This window comes from Myotis myotis, unplaced genomic scaffold (assembly GCF_014108235.1).
Source record: "Myotis myotis isolate mMyoMyo1 unplaced genomic scaffold, mMyoMyo1.p scaffold_m19_p_5, whole genome shotgun sequence".
Taxonomy (NCBI): Eukaryota; Metazoa; Chordata; class Mammalia; order Chiroptera; family Vespertilionidae; genus Myotis; species Myotis myotis.
Window position 1 is genome coordinate 30,010,314 of NW_023416357.1, and position 16,705 is coordinate 30,027,018.

A 16,705-nucleotide genomic window follows, 5' to 3' on the forward strand; every position below is an offset into this window, starting at 1 on the left:
GGATATTCAGGTCACTGGTTGCCAGTGACTGGGGATAGGGGTGGGGAATGACTACAAAAGAGCAAGAGAAACCTTTTTGGGTGATGTAAAAATCTATATCTAGATTCTGGTGGTAGTCATCCAATTGTATACATTTTTCAAAACACATTCAACCATACCTAAAAAGACTACATCTTGCCATATGTAAGTTATACCTCAAAATCTGACTTTAAAAAATGAGATGATGCTATCAAATTATTTTAATTCCAAATTTGCTTAACTGTGCCTAAAGAGAAATGAAAAAAATCTCAAGCATAGTTACATACCATAAAATAACAATTTTACTCTTTCAAAGAGCTCCACCACTATATCCCAGGCAAATAGGCATATGTTTGTCTAAAGTCCATGTTAGCTTTGAGTAATCTAATATATGGAAAATTCCTAATTAAGCAAAGCCTTTAGGCAATATAATAGCAGTTAAACTATCCTTATTAGGTATTAATATCATTGTTATTTTAATTCTTTGGAATAAAACATTCCCTGAAATGCCTTAGATATTTTCCTGCTTTCTTAAACCAACTGATCTTAATTCTTTAATGATGATCTTGGACCACGTTTACTCACTCATCACTGAATAGTCAACAAATATTTATTTTATGGTATGCTTATTGTAGGCCAAGCACTATGCCAGCTGGTGGAAATTAAAAGCAAATACGGTGAAATGGGTAGAGCTGCTTGCAGAAAACTGAATGGTCCCAACTGATGCATACATTTTAAAATTCTTTTTTCACTTTTTCTTTATAGCAGTGATGTCATTTTTCATTTCTTCTTGGTTCTTCTTCATGTCCTCTTGGTTCTTACACATATTGTTGAATTTGTCTTCCATTCTTTTCATCCACCTTATGACCATTTCTCTGAATTCTTTCTCTGATAGGTTGCTTGCCTCCATTTTGTTTACTTCCTTTTCTGGTGATGCCTGTTTTTCTTTCATATGTGGGCTGTTTCTTTGTCTTCCCATGATCTCTCTTCTCCAGGTGTCTGGTTATGTAATTCTCTCTCTCCTTTCCGTGAGGGGGTGCAGGGCTCCTCTGAATCTGCGTGCTCGTGCCGCTTGGGGACCAGTGTTCCGGGTTCACAGCTGTTCACTGGGTGCCGTTGTTGTAGATTCTCTTCTTTCACTTTTTCATAGGTTTAATTTTTGAGTCCTTGGTTGTCAGCTTTTTCTTCTTTTTTAAAAAAATATACTTTATTGATATTTTACAGAGAGGAAGTGAGAGGGATAGAGAGTTAGAAATATCGATGAGAGAGAAACATCGATCAGCTGCCTCCTGCACACCCCCTACTGGGGATGTGCCCACAACCAAGGTGCATGCCCTTGACCAGAATTGAACCTGGGACCCTTCAGTCCGCAGGCGAACACTCTATCCACTGAGCCAAACCGGTTAGGGCAGCTTTTTCTTCTTATGGTAAATATAAATCAGCCTCCACATAGTCAATAAAGCATTCATTTTCTTATTCCTATTACATTGGAGTTTTGTCTAGAATGTGTTGTAAAAGCAGTAGTTCTCATTCTCAAAGAAGACATCCAGTGTGAAATAAACTTCTGATATAGCGCTAACCTTCCTAGAGATTGTGTACAAGAGCATATTAAAGGTTTTATCAGAACAGTAATGAATAATCTTTCTAATTGTGTTTAACCTAGCATTTCTCAAACTTATTTTACTACCTAACTCTTTTCTTCCTTCACATTTATTAACAAGCAGAAATAAAAACACTATGATTTCAATGAAAATTCTTGTGGAAAGTAATGGGCTTAAATATCAGATAATAATCACTTAAAAATGATTATTTACTTATTCACTTAACAAAATAGTAAACAGCTACTATGCATCAGCATGGTGAAACAGCAATGAGCAAAAAGACAAAAACAAGCCTTAGACAAAAAAAAAAAAAAAAAGTGACAAATATGCTATTAGGTAGTCAGGACAAGCTGCACTGAGAAAGTAATATCTGAGATGAGACCCTAATGACTAGAAAGCCAACCAGAAGATTTGGGGCAGAGCTTTCTGAACAAGGGCTGACGGAACACAGCTAGCATGAAGAAATAAGTATATCAGGTCAGATTAGAGGGGTCAAGGAAGGGCAAAGTCAAGATCAGGTAAGCTTGCCAGAGGGTGTGGAACTTAATTTACATTTTTAAAAAGTTGTCCCTGGAGAGGATGGTTTGTAGGGGGGAAAGAGCAGATGGAAGAGGAGAGGAAGCACTGAGGAACTAACAAGACTTGAACTGAATGCTGGAAGTGAAGAGATAAGAATCAACGCCTAGATTTGTGACTTGAATAGATATTTGGAATCAACACCTCGATTTGTGACTTGAATAGATATTTGGGCCATTTGCTGAGATGAAGAAGGTTGGGGGAAGTACAGATTTGGAGGAGAATAAAAAGGAGAAGAGTCCTATGAATTGAGTGCAAGACAATTTAAAAAATATGAAGTTTTTTTTTTTTCTTTTTAACTGTTGAGGGACATTTTATATCCCTACCCCCAATTCTTCACAGAGTTCTGGGTAAGGAAAAATGCCAGATAGTTGTTTTAAATATGTATTTACTTTCAAATCCTCTAATGACATTACACTCTGATAGAACACTTTCATCAAATAATTTTAAGATGTTTTTAGACTATCCCCCAAACCCTTTTAAGATGTTTTTAGACTATTCCCCCAAACCCATTAACAGATAATTTATTTTTAAATCCCTTCTTCACAGTAAATTAGTAATATAAAAGCCTAAGCAAGATTACACAACATAACCAAAAGCAGAATCCAGCATTTAAGTCGGCAGTATTTTTATTAAGGTACTATGCCTTATTTGAACATTTTAGTAATTAAGACTTTACTAAATGCAATCATAAGCACAATTAAAAATGGTGCAATAATGGGATTTTTTCCCTCATAAGTGACAGTGACAGAATAGTAGAGTATGGGAACTCTGAGAAGTACCAAGGTATAGAATGTAGGTTTCTCTAGTTGCCTTCACCAGAGTTAAAACCGTGGCCCTGTCTCTTATGAGCACTACAACATACAGTAAGGTCTTTAGGGTCTTTGGGTTGTGCGGAAGGAGTTGGAGAAATAAAGGTAATCTAGCACAGTATCAAGCAGATGTCAGGAGCCCAATGAACAATTTTTTTGTTGTTAATCCTCACCTGAGGATATTTTTTTTCCATTGATTTATGGAGAGAGTGGAAGGGAGGGGAGAGAGAGAGAGAGAGAGAGAGAGAGAGAGAGAGAGAGACATTAATTAGCTGCCTCCTCCTGCATATGCACCCCAGAATGGGGCCAGGGATTGAACTTGCCACCCAGATATGTGCCCCTGACCGGAAATTGAACTTACAACCCTTTGGTGCCCAGGCCAATGCTCTATCACTGAGCAACACTGGTCAGGGCCCAATAAACTATTTATAGTGTGACCAGAAACACTGAAACTTGTCATAAGAAAGACAATCTGATTAAAACAACTGCATTAAGATTCCTGCAATAATTTATGCAATCAGTGGTTTGTCTGCAAACTATTAGAATCATGGACACCAGCTGAAAATGCTTATGGAGATACCAAACAAATAGATATAATTTTTTCAGCATGCACTGACCTGACAAATGTAAAGACATCCCTATAATCCCAAAGGGCAATGTAGGTACAACTCCACAGGTGACTTGGGACCAAGGAGGTCAAGACCAGTACCAATGAGTATATGATGATGATTCTTTTAACTATGTGTTAGCTATTGCTTCAGCAAATCGTGTGAGCTTGCATTTAGTGTGTGGGAGACAAAATAAGCGAGCAAGTGCAGGAGCCACCCCACTTCCTTCTAGTGTGCCTTCCTGAGCTGCAGAGTCTGGGCAATTAAAAACTCTGTATCCCAGATGCCCTTGCTTTCACGTGGTATAATTTCTTTTAATCAGATGAACCCCTGCCACTTCCCACAAATTAAACAGCTGTCAATCTAATTTTTGTTTCCTTGTAGACAATCTGCCTCTTCTCTCTGGCTGTGCTGAGATCTATTTGTTTCTGTAGGAAATACCAGGATGTGGGTTTCTTTAAAAATTTTTTCTGATTGGGATTCAACTGAAATCCTAGAATATTTCCTTGTCTCCATTCTCTCTATTCTCTTCTTCTGGAATTCAAATTAGATGCACGTTGCCACTTTGCTGGAAAAGGAAATCTTGCCATATCTTAAAAGTACATATTGTTATCCATAAAATACAGCATAGGTTAGACCATCATCATTAATTCTATAGCAGTCATTTTTATTCAAAATAATGCTTTTAAGCAATTTTTAAAATTAAATGTAACTGTTCTTATATCTTGAGACTAAATTACTGGCTCTAAAATACTGGAAAAACCAACGCGATTTATCTAATTGCCCCTAACGTAAGATTCAACTATGTTTCTTCTAATACATAACTCAAACTTGCCCTGGCCAGTGTGGATCAGTTGGCTGGATCAGTCATCCTGCACACTAGAAAATGGTGGGTTTGATTCCCGGTGAGGGCACATACTCAGGTTGTGGGCTTGCTCCTGGGTCAGGGTGCATGCAGGAGGCAACTGATGGATGTTTTTCTCTCACATTAACGTTTCTCTCTCCAGTTCCCTTCCTCTCTCTAAAACCAAGAAAGTCCTTAAAAAAAAAAACCATCAGATCTAAAACATAGTTTAAAACATTATTTAACTCATATTTGTTCACACTTCAGGAAAAATGGTTGTTAATAACTACCTTGACATTTATTCTTCTAGGATACTGCCTAAGTTATATCATTATGATGGGAGAACATAAGTTTTGCTTCTGAAAATAAAGGTGATAGGAAAAGAGTAAAATAATACACTTATTTAAAAGTCTCATTTCGTCTATAAAACCTTTGGTGCAGATACATGTCCTATAGTTACCAGACCCCCCCCCCCCAAAAAAAAACAAACCCCTATGTAAGCCTAAATACTGGATTGTGGTTAGCTGAAGCCAAAAGGCATAAAACAACGACAAAAAAACCCCCTCATGATTTATTTCCCACATGAAAATGGTACCTGGTCTAGAAAATAGTCAAGTATGAAACACAAATAGTAAAGACACACCAGCCTAAAAATCTCATTCAAAAGTGATGATGTCAATAAAAGACCTAAATCAAGGTCATGTCTAGCAACAAAAATTTTTGCCACAAGATACAAGCCTTGACAAAAGTAACACAGGACTGATTTGTTCGGGGTCACTTCATCTTTTCCTGTACCTTGTTACGGCATCTGTAAAGTGAAGGAGGTGAATAGGTAGATCTCACAAACCTCTTTCACCTCTATATCCTTTCAAATTAAAAACCAAAAACAACTTTTATTAAGCAATGTTTGATTTCTCTGCAAAGTGGCTGTCAGCAAGTGGAAAAGGAAAGGCATCAATCACCTACTCAGTGACTCATTTTCAACTCTTATAACAACTACACAGCTGGGGAGTTTCTTTTCCCTCCGGTATGGCTAGTATCAGACGATGACTAAGACTTCATCATCGGCTGGAACTAAGTTCAAGGTCATTTCATCCACTCTTCTGTTTCTCAACCAGATTGTCATTTTAAATCTGTGCACTGATGAAAAGGTTTATTTTTGGTTCCTGTTCTTAGTTGTCCCAAGAAGAGACACCTAGTAACCTGATACTGATATCTGAATCATTTAGAGGGGCCTTAGAGGCCATTTAGGTAAGCAATGCACCGATTTTTAGACAAGGTGGAATGAAGATCTATCTACACGAGACCCTTGCAACTCTAATAAAAGTTTCTTTTTTTGTGTGTCCGCCTTCAAATATATTCTTTCAAAGTCATCATAATTAAGTGGTCAGTGAGAGTGTAAATAAGAATATGCTATCATAGAGTGCTAGGTAACCGAGCTAAAACTAAAGTAAACAAACTCAGTAGGCCATCACATATGCAAGCTAGTGAGGTCCCATAAATCACCATGCTGAGTATCAGGATTTCAAAGGCACACGCTGTGGGCTCTGCCATCCAGGCGTGTTGATTCAAGCTCCAGTTGCATTGGGTTACTTATATGGCAGCATATAAAGTTCACCTTTAAGTTTAAAAATAGTTCCAGTCCTCATCCCTACTAAAGATAGGCCACAATGCCTACTATGTGTGTGCACCACACTATGCACTTGACACAAGTTTTCATGTCATTCTCATAATAACCATGTGAAGTAGAGTTTATTAGTCCTGATTTACAGAGAAAACAGAGGCTCAGAGAGGTTGAGGTAATTTAATTATCCAAGGCCATAACTCTAGTGTGGGGTGGATTTATATCCAGAAGATAAATTGTTAATCTCTTTGGAATAAGGAAGATTTAAAGCGGAATCCAGATAAAGATCCATATGTGTCATTTGCTATTCTGTCCCTTTTGGCATCCAATAATCACTCATGAAATACTACAGTGAATCAACTTACACTGATTTTGACACAGTCTCTCTTCACCGTGTTCCAGCTTATACCGTGCTGCCCCATGCTCTCCCTCCCAGGCAACAGGTTCCTTAGGGGGTAGCCCAGCAGTTGGATGTGACAAACCACCCATGCTGCTACTGGGCCATGACTCAAGGAGGCAACAGGTGAAGGAGGTGAAGCCAGCTATTGGTGCTAAAAAAGACTCAAGCCTCAGAAATACACTCTGTCTATAAATCTCCCCTCTTCAGTCAGAACTCCCACCTCCCTCATCCCCACAGCCAACTGTCTTCCCATAAGCAGCCAGACCCTCACCTCAGGGGATTTCTTTTTTCCTTCAAGGCTGTCCCAAAGGTTTATTCCAACCAGATTTCACCATATGAATCCTAGGTGTAAAGTAGGCAGGAACACAAACTGGTCAGTCTGCCTCCAGCCAAGGACAACTCTGATCCCAGGCCAGCGCGGTCAGATATTCCTCCTCCCACCCTTCTCCTTCACCACCTCACTGTCTAATACAGCTTTCTCCTACCTGCCTTTCCTTCCATCTTTATTTCTCACTCTAGCCACGAGTCCATCTTTCCTCTCCATTCCCCCAAAAGGCAACACCATAATAACTGTCTATTTAAAATTCTGACACCTGCTTAAACCTTCCCTACATTTATCCTATCTCCCGCTGATTGATCAAGCTTTATACTACCAATTCTACTCACCCAACCCTCCAAATCCCATCAGCTCAGAATCTCAGATCTGCCTTAGTCAATTGGTCTTCTCATACCACTGACCCCCTCATCCTTTAGTTTATATCTGTGGCCTGTTAACTACCTGCCTGCTAAGTTGACTCCCAATCTAATGCTGTCTTACTGGCATACTTTTCCTAAGAGCTAGGAGCTAGGAGCTAGGTCCTTTCTGCTCTCATCCCAACATGACACAGAGAACAAGGAAGGCAGAATAAGCCGCACAATAGGATTCGCTTACAGGAATTATATTTGCTGAAACTGCTCTTACAATTTTGAAATCCAGAGCTCACTAAGTAAATTAAAAAATTATTAGGACATATTTTGCAAATGCAGCCTGAGAACAAACACTTGTTTTTCTATCTCCTTGCCCTCCCCCCAGATGTTACATTCAGAAAAATAATGATCTCTGCCTCTATTAAGAAGCATATGGCTCGTGGACAAGTTTAATAGAGCATCAGTTTTTCATCTTTAAAAATGTGACAGATAACATTAACAGGTTTGAACACAAGGTTAAGGTAACAAGTAAGTTTTCCACTGAATATTTCAAGTCAGTTTCAACAATATGCTCTGATGAGAATGACAATACTTAATATCTTTGGTATAAATTTGGATTTTCTGTATAATTCAGTATAACATATCATTCTTTAAATAGACTCATGATAATTTGATTTTTGTATAATCTTTGAAAAATCAGTTCCCACTGTAATGAAATATCTGTTCTTTCTCTGTAATGGGTTTACACTGGAATGATCAGGCAAAATGAAAGGAGAGCAACAAAAGGAGAACACTTCAATATATCCTCTCTAAATATTTTTGAGAATATTATTTAAGATACCTTTATTCATATTTAGGTCTAAAACAAAAACAAAGCACCAAAACACTGCTGTGCCCACCATGGAAAGCAGCCTTAAATCAGCCAGTCATTTTCTGAAACGAAGACGACAATATCAGCTTACACTTATTCCATGGTGGCAACCTCATCTTTGCCTGGTTGCTATGGACACTTCCCTATCAGGCCTGTGCTTTCTACTCTCCAGGCCTGCTTATGACAGACGGAGGTGTTTCCTATTATGGTGCCTATGTCTGCACAGCACACTCCTTTCCAGTAATATAAAGCAGAGGCTGCCACCCGAGGGATTACAGTGCAGCAGACCAGAGACGCTGACGGAAACCCAAGCATGCCTCAGGCAAAGCTGCACAGGATGCTCCCTAACAGGCAAATGCCAACCAGCACATCTTTTCTTCCCTGTTGGAAGGGAAAGTATTCAGATGTCATTTTTAGTTGAAGCAAACCTATAATAAGAATGTTACTGCTAAAGTAGATACAGAGGAGAGAGGACTATTAAAGGCCACCAATATAGCCTGTATGGTTTTTATTTGTATACTATAAACTTTTAATTTAAATGAGATTAGACTAATCTGAGCATAAACCATGCCAAAATTACTGAGCTATGAGTGTCTGTAAGCAGAACTGAGATTCTTAAATGGGAAATAATCAGGATTCTTGTCCGTGAAAGAAAAACATCCTTCTTGCAAGACATCAACTATAATGCACAGACTCCAAGGTGACAATAGCATTTACATGAACAAACATCCTGCATATAGTACTAATTTATATGGCCAATTACAAAATGATATATTGACACTCACTGGTTTTAGATTATAAGGCCTGTAGAGGCTTCATAAATGCATGGTAGAAAATTCACTGTTTATGAATTTAACCAGTTACTGAATCCATCTGCTTATCAGAAACATGGCTTGTATTAAATTTACACAAAGAGAAAAAAAGTGTATCTCTCACCCGTACTTTATGAATATGAGTTGAGAAAAATGCTACACGGGTAACCCAAAATGATGCAGAGACACTCTAGGAAGTGAATTACATTAAGAAGCCAGGAGATTTCTAACTACACAGGTAGTACTAACACATCTCAGGCTTGGTTCTGAGATGAAAAATAGAGAACAGTAACAATGATGCTTTGAAATATTGATCATGCTAAACACTACAGAAACTAGCAAAGAACAAAGTAGGCAGGAACAGATTATATTTTCATTTTATTAATTTATACGACTTCTACTCAAATGACATTACACAGAAAAATTGGGACGAATTTCTTCAATTCTTTGACCAAATGTTTAGTAATTCCCTTGGAAAAAGTCTGAAAAATAGTAAAATTGAAACTATTACTCATAAAAGAACTTTAATCTTCTAAGCCCTCTTAAGTAAAATTGACCTTAGTTCCTAAAATTGATCAGTAACAATTCCTACAGCAGAGAGCAGAAGCATTTAAAGGTGCATTTCAAGGATCACCACTACAATACCATTCACACAATTCATCCAATATTTATTGAGCACCTACTCAACAAGACCTTGTGTGTGATGTTACTGAGGCTGGAGAAATAAGACTAATGACCTAATGGACATTGTAAATGTATTAAGAATAAAAAAAGAAAGAAATATCGGACTAAGAGTTAAGAGAACCACTACAAAGTCCTGTGGAAGGTCAAAGGAAAGAGATTACATCCAATTAGGGGAGGCAGGGCGAAAGGCATGGGAGAAGATACAACAGAAAAGACTTCTTAGAGCAGGTAGCCTTCCAGATAGACCTTAAAGAATGATTAAGATTTGTTTAATAAACTTTTTGTTTTAGAAAAGTTTTAGAGTTACAAATTGGGAAGATCAGTGCAGAGAGTCTCACACCCAGCTTCACCTATTACTAACATCTTACATTAGTATGGCACACCTGTCATACTCATTGAACAATATGATGCATTATTAAACTAAAGTCTACACTTTACTCAGATTGCCCCAATTCTCACCTAATGCTCTTTTTCTGTTCCAGGATCCCACCCAAGACAGCATGTTACATTTGTCTCCTTCGGTCCTTCTTGGCTGTCACAGTTTCTCAGATCTTCTTCGTTTTTGCTGGCCTTGACAGTTTTGAGGAGTACTTGGTCAGGTATTTTGTAGAATGTCCCGCAGCTGGGAACTGCCTATGTTTTTCTCTTGGTTGGGTGGGATTATATGCTTTTGCTAGGAAGACCATAGATGTAAAGTGCCATATGCATCAGATCATAAGTGTAACTACTACAACATGGCCTCACTGTGGATGTTACCTTTGACTGCTTGGCTGAGGTAGTGTGCGCCTGTGGGGTTTCTCCAGCACAGCGGTACTCTACTCCCTCTTTCCCTATTGCGCTTTTCGGAAGGAAGTCAATATGCACAGCACACACTTGAGGAGTGAGTAGTTTTATGCTCTCCCTCCTTGAGGGTTAAGTCACTACATAAATTACTTGGAATCCTTCTGCACAGATTTTCCTATTCTCCCCATTTAATTATTTAGTCAATAAAATATTTACGTCAATATGACCTCATGGATTTTTTTATTTTTATATTTTGGGTTATAATCCAATACCCACTTTCTTGATCGAATATTTCAAGCTCTGGTAATTGGGAGCCCTTTCACAAATTTGCTCTTATGTTCCTTTGTAATGTTCCCATCAATGTGGAGTTTTATTTGAGCACTTCCTTACCTTCTGTCACTACAACATGCTCCCAGTTCCAGAATCAGCTATTTCTCCAAGAACCTGTGACACCTCTGATTGGGCAATGGTTTTAGAAACCAAAGTGAAGGTGCTAGGTGTATTCATTGCTACTGGGGTGTCACTCTTCAGGCCCCCTCAGGCGACTGAGCAGGGAAACATTTGTACATACACTAAGTAGTTAAGATGTTGAAAGGTGCAGTGAGATGCTATGTCCTTAGTATATTTTTCTTTGCATTAAATATTAATAAGAGATTCTGTGCCTTTCAGTCTCATTCAGAAGAATAACAGGGATACATTCATTTATGAAAATAACTGGCTAAACTATTCTCTAATGCTATATGTATTCCTGCAAAAGTAGCACAGAGAGTTTTAGATATTCTGGCAAAACTTCAGGCCAGATTGATGGGCTGTTCTGTAAAATTACACAAGAAACAAAAGGTAAATTCCTTGAAAAGTCACTGATGGAAAGCAAAGTAAGTGAAAAATCCAACAGTCCTCTTCAGTTAGCATCAACATCCTTAGGCCACCATTCCCTCTTCAAAGCTTGTAAGTGTGTACTAGTAGGTATCGGGACAGCAAAGAAACACGTTGTCTAACTCTCACCCCACAAAATAAGAAAAGACAGATGGTATTTCTTTATAGATAGAAATAAATGATTTGACATTACTGAGTACCTGCTATGTCTCTGACTCTGTCTAGACAATTTCCATCTTTTAATTCATTAAATTGTCACAGCAACTATCTAACAGATGAGAAACCGAAGCACAGAATTACAGTAACTTGTCCAATTTATATCTAATAAAGGCAGAGAGTGAATCCAACCCAAGGGGGTGCTCTAAATCCATAGACTGTTCTGCCTGAGGAATGAATGTCGAATGAATGAGAGATTTCTGATGATTAAATTTGGCTTTTTCTCTTCTAGTGGGGAGATCCCATTAATGTCAGAGAAGGAAAATCACAGGTTGTTTAAAACAAATTTTTCTAACCAACCCTGACTCACCAAATTGTTCTTGTTGGCAATTTAGAATGGTATATCCAAAAGTATGCCAGTGTCTGTGAGTAGTAAGCAGAATGCTTTACGGTGGTGTAGATGAACATTTTCTCATTTTGTTACATATTAATTTTAATGTATACTAGAAAAAATATAACTAGGACTTCAAATCCATGCTTTTATGTACATCCTTGCTTAAGATGAGGCATTCAGGTGGGTATTTGCAATAAAAAAGAAATGCTTTAAATAAAAACATTCAACCTGTAGCAATTGGGAATGGACACAGGAAGTCTGAGCAACACTAATTTAGACTGTTATTACAGAAGAGAAAGGTCATGTTTTCCTTCTAAGAAATATTATTTCCTTACATTGCAAGGAGTATATGGCACATGGTTTTCCTCAATCTCTTTTTAAAACACATTCTAGACATTGGAAAACTTACGTGCAATTTACTGACCACCCAGAATGTGCTATGCACCAAACTGAGCTTTGCATACATTGTTTGATGCTCTCAGCAGCCTTTTGGTTTTATTTTCCCCTTTTATCGTCTCCATTTATAAATGAAGAAACTGAGATTCAGAGAAGTGAGACACGTTTCCCAAAATATTAGGTAGGAAGCTGCAGACAGAGCTGGAATATGAGACCAAGATCACGTGACAAAAAGCATCTATGTTCTTTCCGCTCTACGAAGCTGCTGTAGGCATCACGGGTGTCCACGCCAGTCCAGGGAGTAAATGTCATTCATGCTCATCCAAGTGGACAAAGTGTAGCAAAATAATAACAAAAAGCCCAGAACACTAAGCACTAATAAAGAAAAGTATTTCATTAAAGATAAAGTATCCTCTCTAACCTACTGTCATCCCATTTAACTCATTTTTTAACGAACGGAGCAGAATTGTTTGTTGTTTAATCAAATAGCCAAGACTCACTCCCCATCCCTGTTCAAGTGAATAAAAGAAAATGCCTTCCTGAAATGTCTTTTAAAACTAGTGTGAGTATTCAAATAAAGGGCAACCCATTTCTATATTTTCTAGAAAGATGACAGACTAATAGAGCCAATGCAACCATCACAAGTAGCCAGGTACCCCAATGCCGCCCGGACAGGGCTATGCCACCACAAAATAAGCCCCCCGCTATTTGCAGTTTTAGAGGGTTGGTCTCTTTCTGAAAAAGATCAGATTCTATATATTTTATGGATTAACTGAAAATCATAACATTTATAGCATTTCACATCTGCCAGACAGGTGTATCTTAAGTAATAGCTACAATTTATGTGACTATCAGAAATCTTAAATTGAACAAATAAATGTGTTATCTATCATCCTTGCTATTTGGGGAAAAAATGTGTTTAATCTATCCATAATGTTGGGGAAAGTTCTATTTTATGTTGGTCAAGGCTTTTGTTTTGAAATGAAAAAGAAAAACAAACATAAAAAAACAAAACAAAACCCAAAAACATAGTTTATAACGCTCCAAGGCGCTACCTCTATCGAATAATTGAATCAAAAAGTAATAACTGAAAACAATTTCTCTAGTAATGACTAATTTATTGAATAACAAGTTAGAAGTTTTTCGATAATTAAATTATTAGGGATATTCTCAATCCTTCATAAGAACTATGGCACACATGTAAACTACATAACTCTTCGCCAAATCTACTTTTATTAAGTAAATGAAAAAGCAAATTCAAAACATCAATAAATTTATTTTCTATAGATACAGAAAATACCTTCTTTTAAAATTTAAAGTTTTCTTTAGGCATGTTTATTAATTCTTAACAATTCTCTTATGACTATGTCAACAAATTTTAGTATTTTAATGTAGAAAATGACTGTCACTTGATATTTGTTCTTCATAAAATTAAAGTACCTTTTCCAACTTAACTTCAACTTCCTTCTTAGCAAGGAAGTTTCTGTTCTGTAATACTCACATAATGCTGAAATACCTTAAGGTTTAGCTACCTCTATAAATATCCTATATTCATTCTAGCACCCCTCTTTCCCAGAATAAAATGTATCAGCAGTTATAGAAAACTCTAGTATATATTTGTATGCACTGACTATTAAACAGCAGCAGGGGGAGCAGACAATGAAACACTAAGAGAAAGCACCCCAGAAAGCAATGTAATTTATGGCAACAGAAGCACGATAATTTCTTGAAAAACAAATAGACAAAATAAATTCCATAAAGAAGCAATAACCACGTTTGCAATGTTGGCCTATATACATCTGGAATGCACTAAAGAACAGCCTTCAGTCTCTTAGAAGGATGCTTGAATCCTAACTTCAAGACGTGCTTTCAGCTTGAAGCACAGTAGTTTCCAACAATGACAGGACAAGAAACTGCCCCAAAATTAGACAGAGGAAAAAAAACCCATGTTTTTAGAGTGGCATATTTTGAGGAGAAATCAAAGTGATTTTGTTTCCTCCTTCAAACATTCCTGCACTTACACTGGTGAAGTGGGCGTTGTTAGGTCACAAGTGAATGAAGTTATAGGGTTCAAGTTATAGCATAATCCTTGAAACTCTGAGGCTTCGGCTCCTGGCCTGTCCTCCTTGAATACTCAACTGACTTTCTATAAGAGAAGGTGACCAAAAACACTGTGAAACTACTTTGCATACAAACATCTGGCAGGATATTCTAGCTTTGCAAAATCTGTACAAAAGGATGGAAATGTGCCCACCGATCCCAGATAGTTTTATATGTTCTAAAAATTAATAGGAACTGTTTTTTCAGTTATACAGTAAAACAAAGTGTTATTTGGCTTGTCTGTTTGGAATTCTGTAACTGGCACGTAAGAAAAGACTAAACTTCTAATAAGAACTTCAAAATGTTTATGTCTATATTAAACCAAAAAAGTGTCGATATAATTTAAGCATTTTTATAATACAGAAATGTACATTAAGGACAGTTATTTAATAATTATATTATGAGAATCCATAAACTTAAAATGTCAAGCATAAATTACAATTGAACGTTAAAAAAATATGTTAGCCAAGTAAGCAACCAATTAAGTTTGACCTAAAACTCAAATAATAATGCCAACAACAACAGGTATAGTGCCTACTATTATCAGGCACTATTTCTTACCTAGCTATTTTATTCTCTCAACCTTCTGCATTAGCCTTTCAAAATAGATATGGTGTCCATCTTATGCGAAGGAAATTGAAGCTAAAAAAGTTAGTCAGTTCTCTGATGTAACTCAGTCAGCAAGGAACAACATTATGATTCAATTTCTAGGTCTGTCTACCTCCAAAGCTTTGAGACATCACCAAAATCTCCCTCAACTGTAGCAATGAGGTTCCAAAGGAAATCTGTACAAATCTCAAGCGGATTAATGTGTTTATGAGGGCAAATGCTATAGGTTTAACCACTCAAATTAAATGCCATCTGGAGCCTCTTACCCTACTTGGTACAAGCATCCTACATGTATTACGCCAACTCTGGCCTTGGACAAGAACTCAATAATTTTCCCATCTCAATACCATCAATAAGCATTATGCACATTACAACTCCCATCAGGAAATATAGCTAGTTACTTCTAAAACATCATTTAAAAACTGCTAATAATTTAGATTCTTTACATTAGGATTTTTAAAAACATATGAAGAATCTGTTAACCCAGTTAGCTAAACGGGTTTGAAGAATCAATTTCCTTCTTCCTGACACCCAAATCCCTCTTCATAATAATCACCATAGAGATATAGTGATTATTTGCATAGCTCTCTATATAATCACTTACAAATCCTAGTCCTTACTAGTATTTTTATTATTTAAATCTATTAGAGTAACTTTTTTTTAAAAAAAAAAAAACACACAAAAAACCTCAAGAGAGAACAGAGAAAGATGTCATGACTTTTCAAAGCAAAAATAACCTGAACACATTGGTTGGTGCAACATGTAAAAAAAAAAAAAAGATGGTAAGAAATAACCCGAAGCTATGTTTCAGACTTACTCATTCATACTCAAGGGATATCAGACAACCTAGTGGACGTGTGATACAAGCTGTCACTATTCCATTTCTGACTTAGGCTCACTCACGGGGACCTTCAGATCAGCTGCTTGCCCTTGCTATCAAACAGAAGGGTCACTTTACAACCTTTACTAAGAGCCCCCCCCTTTTATGCTAATCCTTTTTCATCTATAAAAAGTTACATGAGCTTAGCACTCATTTAGAAATGAATGGGTTAAAAAATGAATGGCTGAGACATTAAAAGTTTAAGCCACAGCTACATCTGAGTTGGAAAAAAATGTAATGTTAAAAATAAGTGTCCCGTCAGTAATCATTCCACCATAAGACGTAGACTGCTAGAATGACGATATTTTGAAGAAGTATTTTCTCAACCTAGATTGCACTTCAACCAAATAAACCTGTATATTAACACAGTCATCGTCTAATTTAGGGCCCTTCACAATGAAGATTAAAAAATAAAAACCCCTGTCTTATGTGGTGCCTTTAAAAGAAAGGAATCATTTTGAGTAATTATTGTGGCAAAGTTTTATTTTTCAGATCTTAAAATGTGGATAAGGTAATTACTTGACAGTTGTCATATATAGTGGATTATTAGAGTTCATGTTAATTTTTAAATCAGAAGACAGGTTTCATGAAAAGAGTATGGATTTTTGGGGAAGGTAATTGTAGCTGCGTGGGTTCATTTTGCTGAAAAATAACAGTCAAATCATCTTGAAAACATAAGCAATTGCCTTCAGGTGCCTTCAGGCTCTGCTCTTTCTTTTACTACACAGAATTAACCAGAGAAGAGAATTCAGAACGCAGGCCCACTGCAGAATGGTCCCAGTCAGCAGCTAGGACAATGGAGATACCCAGCTTATGTCCACTGCTATTATGAATCAAATTATGAACAGGCAATTTATGTTTTAGAAATTTAATAAATAAACTAGGAATTCGTAAGCCAGATGAGAACAATGGCACTTAATGCCACAGCGGGGAGTAGGAGAGCAATAACCAATCATTTTAATGAAGAGTCATAC

General features: G+C 37.0%; 1 protein-coding gene across 9 annotated transcripts in view; it reads right to left on the reverse strand.

Annotated features, from left to right (window-relative positions):
• Positions 1 to 16,705, reverse strand: part of PDE4D (phosphodiesterase 4D) — a 1,246,395-nt gene that overhangs the window by 26,310 nt on the left and 1,203,380 nt on the right. The window contains exon 1 of one of the 9 annotated variants that reach the window (XM_036308168.1): positions 14,164 to 14,252. The exons of the other annotated variants lie outside the window; for them this stretch is intronic. The gene's annotated coding sequence lies outside the window, so the exon portion shown is untranslated. Of the gene's footprint in view, positions 1 to 14,163; positions 14,253 to 16,705 lie in introns of those variants that run through there. 9 annotated transcript variants of the gene reach the window in all.